The 5,826-nt window shown below is 37.7% G+C and overlaps 1 pseudogene; it reads left to right on the top strand.

The window, feature by feature from the left end:
* LOC118837991 lies at nucleotides 1–1,307 on the top strand (annotated as a pseudogene).
* The last annotated feature ends 4,519 nt before the right edge of the window (nucleotides 1,308–5,826 follow it).

Genomic DNA, 5,826 nt, shown 5'->3' on the forward strand with positions numbered 1-5,826 from the left:
ATGATAGGAAAAGAAGACGGGCTGGCCATGCATGAAGGACAAGGAGGACAGGAGAATAGTTTTGAGTGTTCTACTGGAAACCTTATGATGTCAGGAAAAAGTGAGCAAAGCTTCCAGTATGTTATTTGGTTCTCATCCCATTAACTTTTGAGAGGACATGGTCTAGAGCCACAGAACAGGTCGACATGGGTGGGTTATGATCAATCAAGTTTGGTCATACTACAAATCAATCTGTCTATTGAGGAAAGCATTATACTCCTTTCAGTATCATCTTTAAATGACACTAAGATGACATTGGTTCCCTGGATGTCTAGCCAAACTTGTGTTAAGTTTGTTTTTCTCACAATCACTTCTTTCTGTTTTATAAATTCATGCTGAATGTAATCTTCCACAATTGTCTTTGATAAGATATTATAAATTAGGGTATGGTCTAATTTTTTGTGTGTGTTAGCTGCCATCTTCATCTTTTCACTTGACAAGGGAATTGAGTATTTGCTGAGTAAAGTGGTTTCCCAGATCTTTATGTCTCCTTTTTATAGAAATTTATTTTTACCAATTAAACTACTTCAGGGAATCTCTCCAATCAAAATCCTTTCCTCCATCCACTTATCATTATAAAATAAGTTGAATAGGTCAGAGGAGAGTTATATTAATTGTATTTTATATTTTTTGCTCATTTTATCATTTCCTCTATTTTTAATAATTTATACTATTACTCTAAGAAATTTGTGGTCTTATGATAACCCAAAAGATAATTCAAGAATTACTTCCATACTGATAATGATCTGTTTCCTTTCCTTTCTCTTTCATATACATACATACATACATGTATACATCCATATATATGTATGTGTGTATGTATGTATGCATGTATATATACATATTTAACATTCATTAAAAAATTGAGTCCTTAATTCTGTCCTTCCCTTCCACCCCTGCCCCACAACTGTGAAGGCAAAAAATGTGATATCAACTGTACATGTGGACAGTGCCATAGACATAGAGACGAATTGGGAAGCTGACTGAAGTCAGGAACTGGCACTCTAGCAACTTTAGCAGACCCCAAAGACACAGTGGAGACAGACCCCAAAACTGTACAGGACCAGACCTTTGTGGTTCAGGCCCTTCTCCAGCAAACTCAAGACAAGTTTCAGAACATGTCAGATGAGATAATAGCCTGAATTGATGACATGAACAGTCACATCGATGATCTGAAAAAAACAAAAAACATAACTGACCTTATGACCCAAGCAGGAGTGGAAGAAATAGAAAGTGAAAGTTAAATACCAGCTACATGTAATAGTTAGAAGGTTTTGTTAATCATTGAGAGTGAATTCTGGAAAATGTTTTTTCAAGCCAAAAGGTGAACAAACACCTTTTCTCAACTTAATACTGTGGGCAAACTTTTTTGTTTATAAAGCTTGCATTCATAGAATATGCAGTTTACTTGGGTTTGAAAGTGATTTAAAAAAAATATTGTACATGGTAGCTACAACTACCTGACATAAAATGAGCAAACATTAGTTATTAAACTGGAATTCTGACTACTCTTACTTAAAATTTTCAAAAAAATTACTATATTTTTGTCAAGTTATTTGTCATTCCATTTGTAGTAGTTTCATTTTAATAACAAATTACTATATTTTAAAGAAGCATATTTTGTTTATTTTTGAAAATGTATATTTCTTTTAAAATTACATGCAATAAAAAATTTTAACATTACATTTTGTAAAATTTTATGATCCAAAATTTTGGCCTCTTCTCTGCTCCTTCTTCCTCCTTGAGAAAGCATGCAATTTGATACAGGTTATTCATGTGTGGACATGCAAAATATATGAAATTTATTATTTTTTCAACTATTATTAGCCTTTCTGTGAAGTAAAGCACATAGAGTCTATAGTTTGTTATTCTTAGCACAAAATTGCTATTGTATTAATCACAAATGAATTGTATGTTGACCATATTTTAAAGCAGACCAAAAAATGAGCATTTTTGTTTGGATGCTTGGCATTGCTATGATTCCATGATTGAGAATTATACCTAATAATCTACTGTAAAAAGCCGGGAAAAGGAGCTAAAATTGATTCATAATGACTATTGCCACTTTTAAATGTACCAAAGGATTTGGATAGTGAGAGTAATATCTCAATTCCTCTCAAATATCAAGGATAGAAAATAACCTTCTATAAAGCTACATTGTGTTGAGTGTTTAGAATTTCATGTGGCATAACACTTCAGTCATTTATTATAACTTCAAGGCAGTGAGGTGTCAGAGTAGATAGAATCCTATATCTGAAGTTCATCTGGCCTCAGAAATTTACTAGCTGGGGGCGGAGCCAAGATGGCGGCTGGTAAGCAGGAACTAGTGTGAGCTCCGTACCGAGTCCCTCCAAAAACTTATAAAAAATGGCTCTGAACCAATTCTAGAGTGGCAGAACCCACAAAACAGCAGAGGGAAGCAGGGCTCCAGCCCAGGACAGCCTGGATGGTCTCTGGGTGAGGTCTATCCCACACGGAGCTCGGAGCTGGGAGCTGGGAGCTGGGAACGGAGTGGAGCAGAGCCCAGCCTGAACGGCGTGGACCATCCAGACCAGAAGCCAGGCGGAGGGGGCTCTAGCGCCCTGAATCAGTGAGCTGCGGCAGTTACCAGACTCCTTAACCCACAAACACCAAAGACTGCGGAGAATGTTAGTGGGAAAAGCTGAGGGAGTAGAAGGGGTTCAGGGTTCGGCTTCCAGCCCCAGGGACAGCGGAGGTGGGGCAGCTACAGCTGTTATTACTTCCGGCTCCAGGCCCACCTGGTGGGAGGAATTAAGTGGTGGATCAGAGCAGGAGTGAACAGCCTGCTGAAGATCTAAGCCCAGTCCGGGTTGGGGGTTGGGGAAGGAGCAGTGCTGGTGTCGCAGAGCTGGCACCTTGCCCCCAAACATGGAACATAGAACTCTCTAGTCTACAAGCAGTCATATCCCACTGAAAAACTCAAAGGTCAAGTTAGTTGGTTGGGAATATGGCCAGGCAGCGAAAACGCACCCAGATTCAGTCTCAGACTTTGGATTCTTTCTTTGGTGACAAAGAAGACCAAAACATACAGCCTAAAGAAGTCAACAAAGTGCAAGAGCCTACACCAAAAGCCTCCACGTAAAACATGAACTGGTCCCAGGCCATGGAAGAGCTCAAAAAGGATTTGGAAAAGCAAGTTAGAGAAGTAGAGGAAAAATTGGGAAGAGAAATGAGAAGGATGCGAGAAAACCATGAAAAACAAGTCAATGACTTGCTAAAGGAGACCCAAAACAATACTGAAAAATACACTGAAGAAAACAACACCTTAAAAAACAGACTAACCCAAATGGAAAAAGAGCTCCAAAAAGCCAATGAGGAGAAGAATGCTTTGAAAGGCAGAATTAGCCAAATGGAAAAGGAGGTCCAAAGGACCACTGAAGAAAATACTACTTTAAAAATTAGATTGGAGCAAGTGGAAGGCTAGTGATTTTATGAGAAATCAAGATATTATAAAACAGAATCAAAGGAATGAAAAAATGGAAGATAATGTGAAATATCTCATTGGAAAAACCACTGACCTGGAAAATAGATCCAGGAGAGATAATTTAAAAATTATTGGACTACCTGAAAGCCATGATCAAAAAAAGAGCCTAGATATCATCTTTCAAGAAATTATCAAGGAGAACTGCCCTGATATTCTAGAGCCACAGGGCAAAATAGAAATTGAAAGAATCCATCAATAGCCTCCTCAAATAGATCCCAAAAAGAAATCTCCCAGGAATATTGTCACCAAATTCCAGAGCTCCCAGATCAAGGAGGAAATACTGCAAGCAGCCAGAAAGAAATAATTTGAGTATTGTGGAAACCCAATCAGAATAACCCAAGATCTGGCAGCCTCTACATTAAGAGATCAAAAGGCTTGGAATACGGTATTCCGGAAGTCAATGGAGCTAGGATTAAAACCTAGAATCACCTACCCAGCAAAACTGAGTATCATGCTCCAAGGCAAAATATGGATTTTCAACAAAATAGAGGACTTTCAAGCTTTCTCAGTGAAAAGACCTGAACTGAATAGAAAATTTGACTTTCAAACACAAGAATCAAGAGAAGCATGAAAAGGTAATCAAGAAAAAGAACAATAAAAAGGAATTGCAAGGGACTTACTAAAGGTGAACTTTTTTGTTTACATTCCTACATGGAAAGATGATGTGTATGATTCATGAGACCTCAGTATTAGGGTAGCTGAAGGGAATATGCATACATATATGTTTATGAATGTGTATGTATGTATATATCTATGTGTGTATTTATATATATATACATATACATATATACATATATATATATATATATATATATATATATATATATATATATATACAGAGAGAGAGAGAGAGAGAGAGAGAGAGAGAGAGAGGGAGAGAGGGAGAGAGAGAGAGAGCGGACACAGGGTAAGTTGAAGATGAAGGGAAGATATCTAAAAGAAATAAAATAAAATTAAGGGATGAGAGAGGAACATACTGAGAGAGGGAGATAAGGAGAGATAGAATGGGATAGATTATCTCACATAAAGGTGGCAAGAGGAAGCAGTTCTGTGGGAGGAGGGGAGAGGGCGGATGAGAGGGGAATGAGTGAACATTGCTCTCATCAGATTTGGCCTAAGGAGGGAATACCATACATACCCAATTGGGAATCTTACCCCACAGGAAAGAAGAGGGAAGAAGATAAGAAAAATGGGGGGGATGATGGAGGGGAGGGCAGATGGGAGTGGAGGTAGTCAAAAACAAACACTTTCGAAAGGGGACAAGGTCAAGGGAGAAAATTCAATAAAGGGGGATGGGTTGGGAAGGAGCAAAATATAGTTAGTCTTTCACAACATGAGTATTGTGGAAGGGTTATACATAATGATACACATGTGGCCTATGTTGAATTGCTTGACTTCTTAGGGAGGGTGGGTGGGAAGGGAAGAGGGGAGAGAATTTGGAACACAAAGTTTTAAAAACAGATGTTCAAAAACAAACAAAAATGTTTTTGTATGCAACAAGAAAATAAGATACACAGGCAATGGGTCGTAAAAATTTATCTTGCCCTACAAGAAACGAAGGGAAAAGGGGATGGGACAGAGGGGAGCGCTCACTGGGGAACAGGGCAACCAGAATATACGCCATCTTGGAGTGGGGGGGAGGGTAGAAATGGGGAGAAAATTTGTAATCCAAACTCTTGTGAAAATCAATGCTGAAAACTAAATATGTTAAATAAATTAAAAAACAACAACAAAAAAAATAATAATAAAAAATAAAAAAAAATAAAAAAAGAAATTTACTAGCTGTATCACCCTGGATAAGCCACATAACCCTGTTTACCTCACTTTCCTCATCTTCAAAATGATATGGAGAAGGAAATCGCAAACCATTCCATTGTCTTTGCCAAGGAAAGCTCAAATGGGATCACTGAACAACAAAAACAGTAGCAGCAGCAGCAACAAAAAAACATCCCAAGGGAGTTTTTAAACCCACCTATTCCCACTGATTTTAAAAAAGCATTTGTCAATTAGAAGAGAAAGTAAGTGGCCATTGTGAATCCTCACTCACTTATTGTGCACTGACTGATGAATACCCATACTGTAAGCTTGGATTTTTTAAGAAAAAATGGTGTGTTGTTGTTAGGATTTTTTTTTTGTTTGTTTTGGTTTGGTTTTTTTCTGTTTACCGTTTTTTCCTTACCTAAATGTTTTCAGACTAACACTTTTATGATACATTATAGGCAGAATGGAAACTAGTAAACATTTTCATCATCACCTATTCTCTCTATCTTTCAGTAAAGACG

This window comes from Trichosurus vulpecula, chromosome 1, assembly GCF_011100635.1.
Source record: "Trichosurus vulpecula isolate mTriVul1 chromosome 1, mTriVul1.pri, whole genome shotgun sequence".
Taxonomy (NCBI): Eukaryota; Metazoa; Chordata; class Mammalia; order Diprotodontia; family Phalangeridae; genus Trichosurus; species Trichosurus vulpecula.